The sequence below is a fragment of the Vigna unguiculata genome, chromosome 11 (assembly GCF_037176805.1).
Source record: "Vigna unguiculata cultivar grain cowpea cultivar isolate G323 ecotype 2 chromosome 11, ASM3717680v1, whole genome shotgun sequence".
NCBI lineage: Eukaryota > Viridiplantae > Streptophyta > Magnoliopsida > Fabales > Fabaceae > Vigna > Vigna unguiculata.
The window spans coordinates 33,545,934-33,567,203 of record NC_140802.1 but is presented as its reverse complement, the minus strand read 5'-3'; the positions used below and the strand labels follow the sequence as shown (position 1 = coordinate 33,567,203).

The window sequence follows — 21,270 nt, the reverse complement described above, 5'->3', positions numbered from 1 at the left end:
GTTACCAATATATTTGTGCAGACAATCATAAATTTAGCACACATTTCACTGGACAATGTAAAATCATAGTTTCGAATAAATGTTATCAAAGCATTGAATGCAATTGTTAACATTATGGACAAATTTCGGACAGATTGCAACTCAAATAATATTTTCGAATCAAATTCAAATGCATTAATATGGCATATATATTCCTGAGCAAATATTAGTGTCTATTTCATCCAAGGTTTGCGAACAACATATACAATAAGTACATTCATTTCCTGCGTCTAATTCATTCTAACTATACATATATACTTTTCTGTGCATCCTATTTCTCAAAAACCATGTTCTTGCATTCGATCAAGGATATGCCCACATTCATAACCTTAGTCTCCAAAACAGTATAGTCACAAAATTATGTGGTATGCAAAACCATGAACTTCTCCATTTACAACAGCTATTTCTTAATGAGCATATCATAGTGTTGAATAACATCATCCATGTTATCATTATCTTCATGTAAAACCCAATCACAAACGAATTTCTGCCTCATTAATTGCAGCTCTTTCTAAAAACAACAACACGATAATGTTACCAAATATGATGTTCAAAGATAAACACTTCAAAGATAAACACCTATTATATATCTAAACTTACAGTAGTGTATTCAAACATAGTTTTGCCGTCGAATCTGGTTACACTGTCCCACATCTTTATAAATTTCAATACAAGGACCCCACAATCATGACTGCAAAATCAAATAATGAAAACAAAGATATATAAGACATGGTAAATTCAGACTTCCTTAAGGTATGGTAAATTCCACTGATTAACAAATAACATATAAAAAGTAACTCGTTAGGTTGAATTGGAGTGTCCACAGTCTGCACTTCAAAAGATGGTTTGCTGTCCGAATCATAGTTTAATAACATAGAGAAAAACAATTTCATGTTACGGGCCTGCAATATAAGTTGGACATATTATGGGAAATAGTATAGGAAATTCAAAATGTAATAAAGATATACAATTTCAACTTACAATACAATTGTCTATCCTTGTGCGGTTCTTTCTACCATGTCCAAGGGAATCAAACACAAAAAATTTCATTGTCTTACAGTTCACACACTAACACCACCAATGATCATCATGGAAAATTGAAGCAAACAACTAAAAAGCACATACAAAATTTATTTGTTTGTCATACATAAATAACAAAATGGACCAACTTCCATGGCAACAACAACGGAATATACAAGACTAATAAAATTTATACAAAATCAACGCTAAGGATATCTTGCATGGCAACCAACTAGCTACACAAAAACATATTGTAGTCGCTTAATTTCCAAACACGTTTGTTTGCAACTCTTTTATTGTTGTCATGTAGAACAAAATTCTGCATTGGACAAAGCACTTTGTCAATTTTAAAGAATTTTTATGAATATATCAAGTTCAACTAAATATGATAATAATACCGTGTACATGAGATTCATTGAGATTCTTTACAGCCGTTGATGCAACTTTCTTTCATTATACATAAGAATATTTGTTGCAAACAATATAGCCTACAACAACACATTAGTCTACAATTAAATTATTGTACATTATAACTTAATTACTAACATCAAGACGTAATTTAGGCTATTACCATGTTGCATACGTGACCCGTTGGTCGAAAACCCATACAATCAGGGGTCGTCAATATTTGACCCTTTATATTACAAACAACACTACAAAATAAAATTAATGACTATTAATAATTTAAATAAAGTAAATGAAGCTTATATCAGTAAAAGAAATGGTGTACCGATAAGGACAATCAAGACGACTCAACGTCATGTACAATTTCATCGCATCCACACCCAATGAATTACAATGAACTTGAATGGGTTCACTTATTGCTACTGTTGGAACAAACTCAGTAGTCTCGTAATGATATCCATCAAAGTTAACAATTACTACTTTAAATAGAGTATATTCTTGTTTAACTTGTGCCTTCTTAACACCCTTCTCTCCATAGGCTTCAAAATCCTTACTCATGTGAACATCATCATGAACTTTATCTCCACTACCTTTTGTCGCATCATCAAAACAAGAAGGTTTTTCTCCACTTCCTTCAAAAATATTAGCCTTATCATCTCCAACATTAGGCTCTTCTTGGGATGACCATTTACCACGTAACAATACTTCATCCTACAACATCTTCAGCTGCTTCTTAATGGCAATTATTTCCATTTCATTCATTTTCACTTTCTTCATGCAAGTATCCTCAAAATTAGATTTAGCACTATCATCGTCATCTTCAATGATTTCTTCACCGTCAATATTTAGTGCAGCTCGAACAATTGGATTTGATCTATATTCAACCGTTAATGTCCAATCCCAAATAACCTAAAAAATATTTTAAAAAAACAAGAACAACATAATCAATGATGTTAAAATAATGAATATAACCAAATAAATACTTTTAAATCACAAAATCCATTACCTTCAGTTTAATCAAAAGTCTCTCAATGCTTGTTATCCTTAACTTCAAACTTGGTCATCGCAAAATTTTTGGGAAAACAATTTCCCTATTGGGTCCGCCTAATCCAAGTCGCTCAAACGCCCAAATCTACAACATAAGACATAAATGAATCAAATATAAACAAAACAATAATTACTAAATCTCAAAAATAAAGAATACATAAAAACATATTACCTATAAGACCACGACGCAATTAGGTAAGGTTATGTTATGTTGATTTTTTTGCTTGCAATTGACCAAATGTGCACGACTTAGTCCATTAACCAAAAATGTGTGAACTGCACCACCCCAATTGTAGTTCATCAAAATATCAATATTGTCTAATATCCTAAACGGAATGTTACACACACATTTTGAATTTCTTGAAAAGTACAGGACAACAAAACACAACAATATATACAATCGACAAACATTGTCAACATCATTATGCTTAGTACCTATTGTACAACTAATTAGTTTAGTAATACCTTTGATTGTTATACTTTCACAACTAAAAAGTGAACCAACACAACCACAACCATAAGCATCAAACTCAACGTCTTCCCCAACTACATTCAAATCCAAGCTCATACATACATAAACTACGCCAAAGGGGACAAGACGTTGGTAGATATGAAAACATTGTTCATATGAATCCCATCGACGAACCATCTGTTGTATTAAAGGAGTACATATATCTAAGGATCTCTCCATCTCCAAACACCATTTGAAAGGTGCCACTCCAATACATGAACGGTGTGCATCCGTCAACAAATTATTCATTTGAAAATTATATTTTGTGTCCACAAAATTAAATAATCGTACATTTCAATGAAATCAATAAAAGACACTGCATTATTAACTATTCATATCATAATTTGAAATTTTGCATGCAAAACCTTAATTCAACACACTCACTCGTTCCTCTTCTACGACTTTCTCTTTTCTACTCTTTCCACCCATGCTTCATCAACAAACCTATTAAATATCATAATCATACAATGTCCAACAATCAACAACGAACTACATTCAAAAAAACAATCACTTCAGAAATTAAGGAATCACAAAATACTCCATTAGAAAACCCCACTAATTAAATACAATCTTAAATGTACAACAAAGAGCACAAATACTTACGCCTAAACAACAACGAAACACACCATGTTCAATTGTAAATGATGAACGTACCAACAACGAAGTCAAAAAATTTCATGATTCTACTACGAAAGCCCTATTAGATGACAATGAACACAACTTCAACACCAATTTCAGGGTGATTCATCCGCACATTCCTGTTAAAAAAAATCATTTCAAATGCAGATTACTCGTTCGACTATGGAATAACAAGCTTACATTCACTTACCTTCATCAACTAACCATTTCGGGAATAATAGGCTTCAAAGAGGGGTTTCTGACAAAAACCTAGCGGCCAACGTTGATTGTGTGAAAGGGCTTCAATGAAGCAAAAATACGGTGACGAAGCCTGCGACCAAGCCTTGCGCCCAACGGTACCAACCAATTTCCAGCAAACCAATGACGTCCAACAACCCAATCCACTCTCGATTTCTCCGCTCTCCGCTCCAATTGCTACCCAGACCAAATATAACGAGAATAAGCTTTGTGGAAGAAGAAGCTTTGTGGTAGAAGAAGGAGGGAAAACATCTCTGCAAACTGTTCTTCTTTTACGCGAACATGTCAGTTAATTTTTTTGAATATCTTCTTTGTCTTTCACCTGCGTGCACTCCACACTACCTATGTTTGCAGTCTGCCTCAAATGGCATTCACACTTTTAAAAAAATAAAATAAAGGATGCCACGTAGGCGGGTAAAAATGAGGTCAAAAAATCATGTCATTGTATCATTATCCCAAGGAATAATCGTTTAGGCACACCAACATATGCTGGTCCAAATATGTTAGCAAGTTTGCATAAAATTGATAAAAGCATAAAATAAAAGGATTTCTTGAGACATGTAAAAACACTACTCTTAAGGATTTATCCGCAATATATACGCAAACCCCCCAAGATACAACAAGAACATCTCGGATATATCCCAAGTATAACAGAAACTTGCAAGATAAACTCTTTAAAGAACAAGTAACCCAAGATAAAAGAGAAGAGAGAAAAAGAACAAAATAAGGAAAAGAGAGATGAAGAAGGTTCTATTTTGGAAGAGGATTTAAGCTCCTATTTATAGGTGATGAATGGATTTAAAAAATCCATGCTCTGTAACTAAAGCCTAGGGTGGAAAATAATATCCATAAAATATGGATGTGCGATCAACATGTGGAGGATATCTCGCTGCAACAGCATGCACTATCCTAAAAAGAAGGGAGGCTTGCTCACGTTGCAACAACTGCAACGCTATTATTTTTGCAATATTATTATACATATATTACAATCCCCCATATATTGCAAAAGATAAGAAATAGAAAGAAAGAAAGAAAATTTGGGGTCTCAATTAAGATGTAATGCATCAGTGTTGGTATAGCAAGCTATATGAACCAGTCTTAGATTGAGAAACTTAACACACATTGTAGTTGGTATAACAAGCTATATGAACCAAGGACACTTGATATGTGTTAGCGATTTATCAATCACAATACACCCCCACAATGCTTGTTATTATCGCTGTGTTGCGCTTATTAGGCTATACACGTGCCCAGTATTCATGAGTGCTTTAGAGATCATGCCAATATCTAATACAAGCGGCCCCACTCGACACTTGTAAGACCCATGAAAATTAATTTATTAAATAATTAATTAATTAATAAATGCGGGTATAAAGTGCCTTTTTGACATTAATTATTGTTTGATGTGTCGTGGAAAAGTACTAGCTCAAGTGGTTGAGAGTACTTTGGTTGTGTGAAAGGACTTGGGTTCTAGTCCTACGTATGCTTGTTGTGTGTTGTTGTTTTATTATTGATATTTAATAATATGGATGAGTATGTAATTGGTATTGTAAGCTTATCATGATTGGAGTGTATCACTAACATGACTTGGTGGAATTGGTTATACACTTGAATGGTGACTAAGTGGTCATGGGTTCAAACTTGGTTGGGAATGAAATTGGAACTTTATTTTTTTAGTGTAGTTTTGGAGGGAATATAAGAGGGCAACAATAAACCTAGAAGGGGCAGCCAAGGAGGGGGCTGGAAACCATTATATAATGATCTTTTATAAAAATTAAACCCACCATAAAGCCTAATTTTGTGAGAAGAAGACGAATTTTGAGTGGGTGAGGAGAGAATTGGGTGCTATTGGGAGAAGACTTGAGAGGAAGAATTAGATAGATTGGGAAATTGGAGGAGAACCCTCAAAGGCTACTAATTTGGTACCAAGATTTCAGGTTAGGGGAGCTGTATTTTGAGTATGTGAATTTCATGATGTGAATTATGGTTTTGTGTCATTGCATTCTCAATTGGAATATGATTGTGGTGAATTCGTGTATGTATAATCAAAATAATGAATGGGCTGGATGGTTATAGGTTGCAAAACCTTTTATGCATTATATGTTTTGGGTATGAGGGTTTTTGGGTATGGAATGGTTGTGAACACTTAAACAGTGTGCCTTGGTAGTTTAATTTGGATATAAAGCGTGATTTTGATATATTTTTGCCATTACATTGTGCTGGTGATGATTGGTTAGTATTTTGGTATTGTTTTTGGCGATTTGTGTGCGTGAACAGACTTAAGACCCTGCAAGTCTCGCCCAAGCTGGTCCACCTCTCCTAAGCAAGAGTTGCAGAGTCTCACTTTGAGTTCTGGTTCGTGGTTCTCGCCTAGGCGACCAGGAAAAGGGTTGAGCGACATGGTCTCTCGCTCATGCGAGAGGCACTCGCCTACGCGAGGTCGCGGGGAGACCTGGGAGTTTTGAGTGCGACATCTCGCCCAGGCGAGAGAGTTTTGGAGTTCTAAGCGAAGGGCATGCTCACTTAGGCGAGAATGGCTTGCCTAAGCGAGGTCTCGATGTGAATTGAAGTGGGTTGCTTGAATCCTCGTTCAGGCGAGGTGTGGGTTAATTTGAGCAAAAGTATGGCTCGCCCAGGTGAAAGGATCTCGCCTAAGCAAGATAACGTGATGATGTTGTTGTTCTAAGCTCGCTCAGGCGAGGTGAATTAGCCTAAGCGAGGCTGAGGGCTTAGCTTGGGCGAGAGTCCCTGACTTAAGCGAGTTTATGCGATTTCCCATGTTTGTGTGTGCGTGTGTGTGTGATTTGGCTATTTTTTTCCTAAGTATAAGGAGTATATGTATGTGGTGTGGTGTTTGGGCTTGAAGGACTAAGTCCAATAGGGGTCTGGGATGTGCTTGATGGTTGGACACATGATGGGCATGAAACTGGTTGAGTTTCCGTCAGCTACCAATGGGCGAGGAGTCCTTGGTATGGTGATTACATGTGTCGGGCGCACGATGGGCAAGGAACTGTTATGTTCCCGTCAGCTACTATTAGGCGAGGAGTCCATAGTATGGTGATTGCGTGCGTGCCAGGGTCCAAGTTGAGGAGGCTTGGTTGATTTACTATAGACGAGGAGTCTATAGCGCAGGACTATGAGCGGGATAGGCTCATAGGGTTGGACCACGAATGAGTTAGTTTCGTGGGAGCACAGTGAAGTCCTAAGACCTAGTTCATGTATATGATTCATGACGGACTATGCGATCATGGTTGGGTAATTTGAAAAGCATGGGATTTTAGTTATGTTATTTTGGGGTGGGTGACATATTTATTTCATGTATCTGCTTATATATTTTGCATAGCTCACCCTTTCTGTGTGTGTGTGGTGATGATAGGATAACTCGTTATCCGGGGGCAGATGATTTGACAGGTGGGCCAGGAGACGCATAGACTCGGAGTGAGGGATAACTTGTGATTTTATTTCTATATTTATTATTTTGGTTTTGAGTTAAATATGTAACCCTTTGGGAGCCATGCGAATATTGTTTTAGTTTTATAAATTATGGACTCCTGTTTTTATTACATGTATATTAAACTTTTGAATTTCCCGTGTTTTTGGGAAATGGTTTTATATTAATTGAGGTATTTATTTTATTTCGGATTTTATTTATTAAATATTAGTAATATTTCTTAGGGATGTTACAACACTCATATAGGTGATTTCATCAAGTGTATGCTGCAAATCATACACCACCAATAAAGGATATGAAAATCATTAAAACTTTGTTTAAGTTAAAATTCTTACACCTCAGAGAATTTTAATTACAAAGTTTAACCTCTCAATAAGGTAGTTTCTAGCACTTTCAGACACACCATAGGAATGGACATAATTGATGTAAAAATCAATTTTAGTGCTATCAGAACTAACAAGTGACTTGTTTTTACCCATATGAACCTTATTCATGGGATCTCCAATCACAAAGGTTGGGTTACCATCACTTGTTTGTTTGCAAGTGACTTAAATCCCATTCCCCTCGATGTTTCTAATATCATGTTTCATATTAAGGGTTTAGTTAGAGGACCTGCTAGATTATGTTCTAGCTTCACATACTCAATATAAATTGTTTCACTCTTTAGCTAGCTATTGCCAATTGACAGTCACAAAGTATTTTCATTCCTGGTGGAATGTTAGCTAAGAAGTTCGTCAACTACTTAGCTTCACTATCAGCCCTTTCAAGAACAACATACTCATATTTCTTGTTGATCTAACAATAATTATTTGTCTGGCCGATCTCCCTGAAATCACCCTACCCCCAAGTGTGAACCTATTACCACTAATAGATTTTGTCTCGTCTGAATCAGAGATTCAATTAGCATCATTGTACCCTTCTAGTACAATGGGGAAATCCACTATATTCATTTATAATTTCTAAACTTTCTAAGAAGTTTCTCAAGAACACTTTTGGGATAGTAAAACTATAACCCTTCCTTATGATACTATCTTTAAAAATTCATATTGGCTTCATCTACAAACAACTTATATTTTAGAATAAAATTCTAAAACAACTTAGTTCTAAAAACTATCAATTTGCATATATCAATCATTACATGAAAAGCCATATCCCAAATAGTTTTTTTTCAAATGGGGTTAGATTTACTCAATTTTTTTTTTAAATCCTTCGTGTAATCGAGTAAAATTACCTACACTACACCCCCACAATCTTAAATATTCCAAGATTGGTAAAAAGATAAATACCTTATAATATCATCCACGTATAGCTTCATACTTGAAACCCTTTTTTTTCGTAACTTTTCCTCCTTTTTTCTTAGGCACGTGATGAGCGGTTTATTGTTCATTTGACGAACTCCATGCAGTAACCGTTCATGACGCGAGTACATGAACCATCTCGGGCAAGTCTCCATGCAGCCGCCTCGCGTTCCGCAGTCACCTGTAATGACGTCGGCCAACACTAATCAGCACCAGGAGCTCCACCGCCTCGATGTTGCCCTCTGGTTCATCTCGCAAGAAGCACCAACGCCCACAACCACTACGTCAACGCTCGCCCTCGTCGCTTCAGCTCTGTCAGACTTCTACTCACACGAACCGCACCAGATCTGGAAGTCATGCCACCGAGCCCCACTGCGGCGCTCCTAACCGTGATCGAAACCACCACTACTCTGCCTATTCGAATTCCAACTCGTCGGAACAGATTGAATTTCTCACTGTGTCACTGATCGGAGCTTATGCAGAACAAATGTCGCCTGAGTTGTTATTGGATGGTTGGTTTCGAGTGGGTTCTGCAGTTCCAATGGGAGGATGAAGATGACCGAATTGGGAAAATGAAAAATCCAATGTGCGTTCTCTCTGTTAAGCCCCTTTTTCCACCGGGGTGCGTGTGTTTTTCCGGTAGCCTCTCTATGGTGCGCGTGATGTGTGTGCCTTCTGTGTTGGGGTTTTTTTTTCACATCTACAATAAATGCCTTAGAATCCTGAGGCTTCTTGAAAGCCGACAACTCGACCAAAGATGCTTCCCCACCTGGTCAGATTATCAGCGTCAAAAGGACTCTTAGCGTAGTTTGCTTCAGCGGTCTTCCTCGTGTGCTCGAATAATAGTAACCGATCGAAATTATCTTGAGAAAACTTTATTCCCTTCTGTGATCGCCAAATGTCGCATGCGTCATAGTGAAAAGAATAAAAAAACAATGATAAAAACTAATTTCATTTCACTTCAACCGAAAGAATAAATCATTGTTAGTAAGTTTGCATAAAATTAATAAAAGCATAAAATAAAAGGATTTAAAAGGATTTTCTGTGGCGTGTAAAAACATTACTCTTAGGAATTTATCCGCAATATATGCATAGAGTCCCCAGGATACAACAGAAAATCTCAGATATATTCCGAGGATAACAGAAACTTGCAAGATAAACTCTTTAAAGAATAAGTAACCCAGGATATAAGAGAAGAGAGAAAAAGAACAAAATAAGAAAAAGAGATGAGGAAGGTTCTATTTTGGAAGAGGATTTAAGCTCCTATTTATAGGTGATGAATGGATTTAAAAAATCTATGCTCTACAACTAAAGCCTAGTATGGAAAATAATATCCCATAAAATATGGATGTGCGATCAACATGTGGAGGAGATCTCGCTGCAACAACATGCACCATCCTAAAAAGGAGGGAGACTTGCTCACATTGCAATAACTGCAACACTATTATTTTTGCAATATTATTATAAATATATAACAAAATATCATAGTTAATGACTTCATAGTAAGATTCCAATATGTTTTTTTAGTCTTTGAATTGTTTGCGAGTTTGGGAGTGAAATTATGTTTTCTGATCAAGGAATTCTTAACGAATTTTTTTTTTTAGTTTTATGAATATATATATATATATATATATATATATATATATATATATATATATATATATATATATTATATTTATAACAAATTACTTTTTAAAAACCGATAATTGTTTACAAACTCGTTTGAATATAAGTTTTAAAATTATATTTAATTTAATATTTATAAATTAATTGAGAAAAAAAATTAAAGAGTAATTGTAATATATAAAATAATTTAAATATGTTAATCATGGTAATAGAAAAATTATCATAATAAAATATTATAATTATTGTTGTTGTTTTTTAAATTAATTGTAATAAATCTATATTTATTTGGTTAAAATAAATTATGTAATAATTGTTTTTTTTCGTATAATAAGTTAGAAAAATAAAATAAAATTTTAACTACATAAATATACATGTGGCAAATTGAATTCAAATCAATTTCCATAATTCATCTTATTCTTTATTCTATTAAACATCTATACTAACCATTTTTCAAAACTAAAAATTTTAGTACTAAATAATTTATTTTTTCTAGTTTTTAACTTTCATTTAAATAACTAATAATTTCAAAAAATAATTATTTAATTTGAATTTGGATTTAAATTTAAATTTTTTAATTTTATACCCTTTGGGTTTTAAGTTTTTATAAAACGCTGTTAAAGAACTTTTATATTTTGCTATATTTTAAATTTCTATATTTTTTCAAAATAAAACTTAAAAAAAAAGTCCATACTTTTTATTATTTTTTTAATTTTTTTATAAATAAATCTAAATATTTTACAATCATATTACTAATTTTCAACTTTACATTAAATTTCTTTTCAAATATTTTTACCTAGAATCATATTATTATTTAATTTTACTTTTCTAACTTATTACACCCACAAAATATTATATAAATTATTTTAACAAAATATATATATATATATATATATATATATCAAGCATTGCTAATTAAAATATATTTAAATTATCTTATTTTTTATAATTACTTTTCAATTTTTTTCCCGATTAATTATTAAATATTAAATTAAATATATTTTTAAAATTTGTGTTCACACAAATTTATAAAAAATGATGAATATTTAATAAAGTAAAGAAAAAATGAAAAAGTGGGAAAGGAGAGTGAACCGAGAGATCTTTCTAAAAGTTTACTACAATTAGAAAAAGATTAGTAATGGAACAATATTTGCTCCTCTTTTATAACTTCGATCGTTATTAAAATTAAAGTTGAGTTATAAAAAATTAAAAGTATTAAAACAAAGTAAATATTTATTACGATTAAGATAGAGTAAAAGAAATTATAATCTTTTTAACAGTTTAATATAACAAAGGGAAATAAACCGTTAATAAAAATATATTTCGCTTGGATATAAGATTTTAAAAATATTAGAAAAACTTATCTCAACTCCATCTAATTCTTTTTTATTAATGAACCTCTTTGTCAATCCATTGATTTCTATATTACAAACATATATTATAAACGTGAGTCCTAAAAGGACACCGAAAATGGAAAAATAGCAACAATGTAATTTTCCTAACATCTATACAATACGGTAAATGTTGGACGAAAGAAGTATGGTCGTAGGAACAATGAATTAAGTAATTTCTGAAGACGCTTTCTTCTATTGAATTGTCAATGCTTGTGATTTGCAGATGGGACAAACATTTTTCTCATGCAACCATGTGGTTATACAATCTGAGTGGTATCGATGTCCGCATTGAAGAATTCCAATTTGGTCTTTGTTCTTATATTCATCCTGTAAAATAATGCATAAATATTCCAATTAGCAGCAGAAAGAGAAATGTTATGCATAAAAAAATGAAACTGGAATGAATAAATGATTGTGTTGTGCATAAATTCATACCTGGCATATTATGCAAAGATCAACTTCTTGTTCCTCCGAGTGATTAGGAAGTTGATAAATTTCTGTCTTCATTTGTCTTGCAATAATTTCATCGGGCAAACCCGTGTTTACCTTGCCAATCCGTTCAGCTAACTCATTAAGTTCCTGTTGTCCAATTGGAAAGAATTAGCAAACTAAAGTTTTTGACACTAAATAATATTTTAGTATGGTAGAACTCAGAGCCAATCCACATTCATAAAACATATATGCTTGCCTCATATGACATGTTCTGAATGTCCTCATATGACATGTCCTGAATGTCCATGTTGTGTCTAAGAGGTTGAGAGTGATGTGTAAATGGTGCATGTTGTATGGGCATTGAGGAAGAGGTTGAAGGATTTGTTGGAAGTGTATACGATGGAACAAGACGTAATGGATAATCAAAGTGGATGGAGTAATAATAAAAGGAAGTTGGGTAAATCGGATGGGAAAATTCATCATATCTTGGAGGACCCGTTCTTACATTCTCTAATGGAGGAGTTGGATCTGGAAAACACGACCAGTAGTCAGACACATTTGAAGGAAGAATTGTTTTACAAATTTAACAATCATTATATCTTGATTTGAAATACCACATTCAAAACATAAATTTTACCTTGGAATCCAAATCTTGGTACCAAGGGGATAGGTGTTGCAGTGTGCCTTGCATCACGAGGAGCAACTGAAGAAGTATATGAGAGTGGAAGACGTTGATGCCCAACTCTTTCATATTCTGTCATTCCATAGTCGTAGGCATTTACTATGTAATGAGAATCTATGTTACTTCCTCTCACTATTGTGCACTCATCAAGCCCAGACATGTTTCTTCCTCTGAAATCTATACCTTTCAATCTAATCCTGATATATCAAAAACAGATTGTATAAATCATAGGCCCAACCTATCCGTAATGGAAAATTAGAAACCAAAATTTCAAATATTCGATTCATGAAACAATTGAAAAAAACATCACACGACTTTGGAACCGACAACATCATCCTTGCTAATCAAACCAAACTCAAGCCAACAGAGACTTACAACGTTATGAAGTCACAGTTTTTCCTTCGTTCCCGAACCCGGATTCCCTTCTTTTGAAAAAGCAGGTGAACCCCACAGAAAGAAACAACAATGTTTCTGCAGAGAACTAAAGAATCAAGAAGGAGAGTTAAAGAAAAGTAGAGACTTTTTTTAACACTTGTGTTAAATCCATTGTAATATCGATTATTTATAGGCATGGTATTCATTTTAAGGTGAAGATTTAAAGATAATTCATCAATTTTAAATATTTAATTCTAGATATCTTTTATTTGATTTTGGTGCCGTTAATTATTCTATTTATCTTTCAAGATTATATAAAGAAGAGCTGATACATGTATTTATTCCATAAATATTAAATGCTATATCTATTTACGATTTCAAAAATGTAAAGAAATGTGTAAAAGAGTAAAAATAAGATTGCATTTCCCATATTTATGTAAGGATGACATTATCTTTTCATATTTAATAATTTGGATTGATATTTCTTTAATCATCGCATTGAATCAGATTTTAGTTAATCTTAAAAATACATGTAAAGAAAGATTTTATCTATCTATAAGAAATATAATATAGATTAGCAAATATAGAACATATCTATTTCTATCTATACATGACAAATTCTTTTTTCTATATAAAATAGATTAACCCCGGCAGAATCTTTATTATAGATGTTAACAAGAAAATATTTTCATATTTCAAATTAATATAGGGAAGTGAAAAGATTACTTACGAAAGAAATTCTGGTAGAAGTTATATCTAATTTTATCCCTTTCACTTAATTAATGCCCATATTTCATTTCATTATTACAAATCAATCAATTTTCTAACAAACCAAGAAAATAAAGATAGAATATACATATAATAAAACAAAGTTGATTTACCCTGTACATGATTTTTTTTTTCAGTTTTATTTTCTTTACAGCTACTTTTTTTTTAATTCAATTTTAAAAATTTATCTCTAGATATCCCTTTATTTGATTTTAGTATCATTAATTATTCTCATTTGTTTTTCAACATTATATAAAGAAAACGTATTACATGCATTTATTCTATAAAAATTAATGCTACATCTATTTACGGTTTAAAAAAGTAAAAGAATGCATAACAGATAAGACATAAGATTGCATTTCCAATATTAATGTAAGGATATTATACTTTCACATCTGTATAAATAATTTGGGTTGATATTTATTTAATCATTACATTTTAGTCGGATTCAAACCAACCATAATAAAATACATCATGTAAAAGAAAGATTATATTTATGTATAACAAATATAATAAGTACTTTTTTTATGAGAGATTCTTGGTTCAATATAAAACTAGTAACTCAACAGATAAGATAAAATATTTTCTTCCATTATTTATTATAGATGTTAACAAGAAAATATTTTTCTTATTAAAAATTAATATAGGGACAATGTAGTGGAAAGATTACTTATGAGACAAATTCTCCTAACAATTATCTAATTTTATCACTTTCATTTAATTAGTGTTTATATTGCATTTCATTATTACAAATGAATCAATTTCTAACAAACCCCAAAAATAAAGATAAATAAAGATAGAACATATCCATATATACAGAAAAAATAAAATAAAGGTGATTTAAACTTTTAGTGTACATAACCTTTTTCATTTCTATTTTTTAACAATTACTTTCTTAAATCCAACCTTAAAAATTTAAATCTAGATATCCTTTTGGTGTTTAATTAATCTCATTTATCCTTCAAAATTATATAAAGAAGAGGTTTAACATGTATTTATTCTACAAAAATTAATGCTACATCTATTTATGGTTTTAAAAAGTAAAGAAATGTATAACAAATAAAATATAAGATTGCATTTCCCATATTAATTAATGTAAAGATAGCATTATTTTTTCATATCTATATAAATAAATTGGGTTGATATTTATTTACATTTTAATCAGATCCTAACCAAACATCATAAAAATACATGTGAAGAAAGATTTTATCTGTCTATAACAAATGTAATAAATATTTTTCAACAAATATATTATAATTTGTTTTATCAATAAGAAATAGAATACCTAATAACCCCAACAGATAAGATAAAATACTTTCTTCCATATTTTATTATACATATTAACAAGAAACTAATTTTCTTATTTAAAATTAATACAGGGACAATTTAGTGGAAAGATAACTTATGACAAATTCTCTTAACAGTTATATAAAATTTGATCCCTTTCATTTAATTAATATTAATGCTTCATTTCATTAATACAATTGAATCAATTTCTTAACCTATCAAGAAAGTAAGGAAAATAAAGATAGAGCATATCCATACGTACAAACAAATATAAAATAAAGGTGATTTAACAACTACTTTTTAAAAATTTAATTATGGACATTCTTTTATTTAATTAATCATTTTTTTAACATTCTTAGAGAGAAAAGTCTTGTTATTTTTATTTTTATTACTCGTATGTATTCATTTCTAAAATTAAAAACAATATAGAGTTGAGAACTGAAAAAACACTTGTTATGAACTAATGTGTTTGTTATGGTTATAATTAAATTAGCCTCAACTAAGTCTAAAAATTTATGTGCATAATTGTTTCTATTTTTATTGGTAATGGAAAATTGAAATTCTGGCTCATTGAATACTTTGTTGTGATGTCTAAAGCTAATGTTTTTCCTATTATATTAATTTATGATTTAAAATCTTCTACTCTCACAATTGATAAAGATGTTCTATACCACCTATATATTTTAAGTTTTTGTATGAAACAAAAATTATGAAATAATTTGTCATATTAAAATTACTATTGTGTTATGAAAAACCGTTGAACTAAATTTTGCATTTGCAAAAGAAAAAAATTAGCTTGATATTTATATGAAAAAAATGACTGATAATATCATATTTATGAATTTAAAAATATTGTTTATAACATGAAATTAATATGATCATATGTGTGCTAAACAAAATCTTGATATCAAAAATTGAGGGATGGTCAAGTAAAACTAAACTTGTCTTCTAGAATTTGTTTTTTTTTAAATAAAAAGAGTTTTTCATGTTTATGAAGTTAGAAACTTCCTTGCTGCTCTACAAGATTATGAAGTGGTTTTCGAGTGCAATAGGATTATTATTTCTAGACATGTGTTTTGATTGATAAATAATATATTTGTGATGACTTGTTTGAGTTAAGTACCTTTATCTTGTAATAAAATATCTAGTAGTTCTTCTTTGATTATTACATATGTTGAAAATTGTGATATATGACATGTTATTATTACAATTGTTCAGAAGTTGAGAAATTTGGTTAGAAACCATTCATATTATAAAATTTTGAGGTACAAAATTAATTAAAAAAGGAAGTGATGAATATATGTATTTAGAAATGAGAATATATGTCTGTATAAATGAGTGTTTGTGAAACTCATGGTATTATTTCTTAAGTAACATCTTCATACAGTGATAATCTAATGGTGCAACGGAAGAAAGAAAGAAAAAATGCTTTTGTTTGATATAGTAAATGTTATTGTACAAGTTCTAGCTTGCCTAAATTTATATAGGGTAAAACTTTATATTTTGTTGGTGATATTCTCAAAAAGGTTGTGATAAACATCTTATGAGTTATGAAAGAAAAAAGAACCACATTTAAAATATTTCAAAGTGTGGGGGTGTCTTGTAAAGGTTAATATACCTCTTAATGAGAAAAAAAATCGTTGGTTATTTATGCCGATAAATTTCTAGAGATGTTTCCTTCAAATGATAAATTAACTAAATTTGTCTATGATACCTCTAGTAATATTTTACAATCTATTGATAATATTATTTCGTGTTTCTTCTAGTTATGACAATATGTCAATTTCTTGAGATAATTGAAGGATATATTATATAAATTGGATATTGATTTTGGTGACAAAACCAACTACTGGTTATGGTTATGTTTTAACCTTGGATAGAGGTGCATTATCATGAAAATATGTTAAAAAGTTATTGTTTTGTCATGATCTACTATGCAAGCATAAATTATTCCTATTTTCAATGCATCCTGACAATCAAATTGTTATATTTTAAAGTTTCTAATAAAAATGTCAATGAAATTGACATATGAGAATGAGAGACAAATATATTAGAAACTTAATTACTCATTGTATTGTCTCTCTTGACTCTGTCAGGTTAGAAAGAAATATTGCAAATCTTCTTATCAAAGGGTCGATGCATCAACAACAAGTATTTGAGTCGTCAAGGGGAATGAGATTATAGTCCATAAATTAGTTGCAACAATGGACACCCCGAAGTTGTTGTTGACTAAAAAACACCAAATAATTTGATTAAATTTTATGTCTCATTCCTATGGAGAGGTGTACTATAAATTGTGACAATAATAAGGTTGAGGTATGCTCATTATTATGCTTATTTTATAAAATACCTCTTAATAAACCCAATGGTTGAGGTATGTGCATTATTATGCTTATTTTATAAAATACCTCTTAATAAACTCAATGACAATTATTGTAGAGGTGTGAGTCACAAACCACCTTTTGAAGGTTTACCTAGTGAGTGTGATGGTGGTGCAGCCATTGTGAGACATGGGCAAGTCTTTAAGTGACACTCATGAAACAAGATACATGTGCAAGGTCGTAACATGCACCAACTTATTAGAACCTAAAATGAAAATCGATATTGTATGTGTTATTTACTAAAACCCAGTAACAAGGGATGCAACTCAAGACAATTAAGTCTCTGCATTTTCTCTGATGGAAGTTTATAAGCACTAGGTGTAAGGCTCAAACCCGAAAGGTTCCTTACACTGAATTATAATATTTTGTTTTAAAATATAATATATTTTGTTTTATTTTATTTTTTAAATTATGTGGAGGATTGTTGGAATTATTTTAATATTTAAAAAATAAACAATTAAAATAAAATTCTACTGTTACTAATTTTTTTAATGAACTTTTAATTTTATGGTTAACGACTATATTTTTTTATTACAATTTACTCTTATGTCTTCCTCTTCCACCTATAAATACCACCTAGGTGCATGGGAAAGACACAACAAACACTAGAGTTCTCCCTCTCAAAAGTGTTATTCTTTTCTTCTCTATATTATCTCTTAAAACAGTGGTGTTCCTAAGGTTCAGAGAATCGTATTAAATACGACATTTATTTGTTGTATATATATATATATATATATATATATATATCACAATAGATAAACTTTTGATCACAAATATTTCATTCATAATTAATATTTTCCAACATCATCCAAAGGTTTCCATGTTGAAAACCAAGCAAAAATAAGATCTTACATTATTATAACATATTTTCCTAAATTTCTATATCTATGTTCCTAACTAGTCTTGTCTCCTTGCTTTATCTTACGTCATTTGGCTATGGAGCTTCACTGTCTTTATGAAATGCTTGCTCAAACCGATGCTTACTTGGCTATCTTATGTCGTCACCTGGATAAGTTCCTACTCCCCTCAAAAGTAAGTGCTTAATTTCTTCTTGTAGCAGTTCAAAGACAAGTATAATAATGTTGAATTGAAAACCAAAACTATAAAAATTACAGAGCAATAACTAATACCCATATATCTTTCTCATTCATTCATATATCCATAAAAAGACAAAAATGCATAAATCACCGCAAAAGAATAATAAAATACTTGAATAAAAACACTTGAACAAGATTTGAAGGCCAACATGTACATGGAATCAACGAGGAATTTTGTTAAAACCTGGACATAACAACTCAAACAAAAAATTATATAAAAAGACCCTTCCCACTAATTATAAGTAGCTAAACTATTTATGTCACCAAACAAGCAAGCTAACAAATTACTAAGATTTTCCAATTTGAAATCAAATTTGAGTCTGCTGCCAATTTAGATTGGAAATTTAGATTTTCCAATTTGTAAAATCTATATATATAAGTAAAATGGAAATGTGATCTGAAAAATGGATCAAAAAAAAAAACAGATTCACAATAATGGATATTTCTATTTATCTATTATAAAATAAAATTACTACAAATTAAAAGTCTCATAATCTTTCACATACATAACTATCAAAATACTTTAATGCAATGTGATCACTTTTAATTTGGTACAACCTTAATATCTTTAATATCCGATTATTCAAATACCAAAGTTGGATTAAGGATCCAACAACTCTTGCATTGTGTCTTTAGAAAGATAATAATTATCTTTAATATGTTAACAAAGATAAATCTACATGAAGGATTGCCATTCTTTAGGATTGGACTCTAGAGCTATTTGTCTTCCACCTTGAAAGTATATTAGTATAAACAATGAAATAAGCAACTAGAAAATATTGCCTTATACTTCATTCTCACTGCATCAACTCCACCATTCAAATTTATTTTTGTAAACAAGATCCTTTAAATTTATCTCTTTTTCACCTATCTAAAATACCCTCATCAAATAGAGTCTATGTGTGACCCACAAGAGCAGTAAGAAGAACAGAAAAGACTTGCCTTCACAGTTGTAGATGTCATGCGATTAGAATGTCATGGTCACCACTATTAGAATATTTAATCCCATTGGTTGAAAAGTAACTCTCTAAACAATATAAGAAATGACCTTATTCTTTAGTTGTTCCTAGAAAGGCCTGTTAGATAGCCATCTACTGTACATGGCAAGGCATTCTTCAGGTTTGTACTCTGGAGCTGTGTGGCCTCCACCTGAAAATATACTGATACAAACAATGGAATCAAGAACTACCAAATATGCTACATATACTTTATTCTCATGACACTTTTTAAAGAAATAATTCCACCATCCAATCTAGATTTCAGAGTTCATGAATTCTATAATCAAACATAAACTTATTATTATATCTCTACCAATAATATATGGACTCAACCATTAACCAATCTAGAATATACTCATTAAACGACATTTATATTTGACCCACAAGAGCTACCAGGAGAACAAAAAAGACTTGCCTTCACAATTGCAAATGTCATGAATGGCAACCCAATTCAAAACAAAACCCTAGAATAAGAAAATGAAAGAGGTTGAGAATTGTAAACCTGAACCCAATTCTTGATGGCTCCAAAATAGTTTCCAAGGAAAATTGAGCCTGTGGGATAAACCCCCAACATTACTCCTTTCCTGTCAAAAAAATTAAGCATCAATAAATGACACATACTTCTACTTCACACTACTTTTTTTAAAAAAAATTCCAATGATTATTCTTACTTTACTGAGGTTGGAGTTAGAGTCTTTGTGGAGGTAGCAGTGAGAGTAGTACAATAGCATATGAACAGAGCAGTGAAGCACGGGACCCGTTGGTTCCAACTTCCAATTAAAACCCCAAATTAACTAAAAACGCATTCATTAAATCAAACACTAGAAGGGAAAAGTGAAATTAGACTTCCCAACACATTGATATTTTCAATCTCAATCAAAAGCAACAAAGCACACTCAATATTACATTCATCCATAATTAACTCAATAATCAGAGCAAAGAATATGAATCGCAGATTATTCAATAATCAAAGTGTAAACCAATAAAAATGGAAATCGTAACAAAGGGAAAAAGGTGGAAGGACCTCATTTGTGCCAGTAATGGCTTTGCCGGAAATGAAGGGATGTAGAACGAATGCTCGTGGCAACTACTAGTGTGCCTGATTCGTTGAGGGTTTGGGGAGGGGAGGAATGCGTAGTGCGGTGACTACGTAGGAGAAATGGCTCGTGACTAAAGCGAAAGCGAAAAACCTATTCGACATTGTGTCAGAGTTGTTAGAGTCATTGAAGTTGTTCGGTAAAGCATGCGTTGTTGGTCCCCAATTTGTATGGCGAAGGAAGTCGTGAGGAAGTTCACTTGCACCGACGAGTTCTACGACCTCCGGCGAGGAAGTCGACAGCCACAACGGTGCGGTGGTCTTGGTTGATGGCGAGGTCTTGTGGAAAGGTGAAGATTTGGAAACGTGGAAACGTTGCTGGGTCGCAATCGGGGTGCGAAGGAAGTCACAACGAAATCCTATGGAAACGTTGAGCAACGACGACTTATGTGATCTTCGGCGGCGAGGCATTGTGGAAAAGGTGAGGCGTCATGGAAATGGCGAGGTGTTGGCTTCGATGGAAACATTGAGGTGTTGGCATCTAGAGCGT

The 21,270-nt window shown here is 31.7% G+C and overlaps 1 long non-coding RNA gene across 2 annotated transcripts; it reads right to left on the bottom strand.

The window, feature by feature from the left end:
- Positions 1-1,495: 1,495 nt before the first annotated feature.
- LOC146881812 (uncharacterized) lies at positions 1,496-9,469 on the bottom strand. 2 transcript variants are annotated; one of them, XR_014986431.1, is made up of 6 exons: positions 8,636-9,469; positions 3,852-4,075; positions 3,677-3,780; positions 2,684-2,787; positions 2,471-2,596; positions 1,496-2,373 (listed from the first exon to the last, which is right to left on the bottom strand). It is a non-coding gene; the product is annotated as an uncharacterized LOC146881812 (long non-coding RNA). The 2 variants fall into 2 exon arrangements; XR_014986430.1 differs by having other exon boundaries at positions 3,677-4,075.
- Between the last annotated feature and the right edge of the window lie 11,801 nt (positions 9,470-21,270).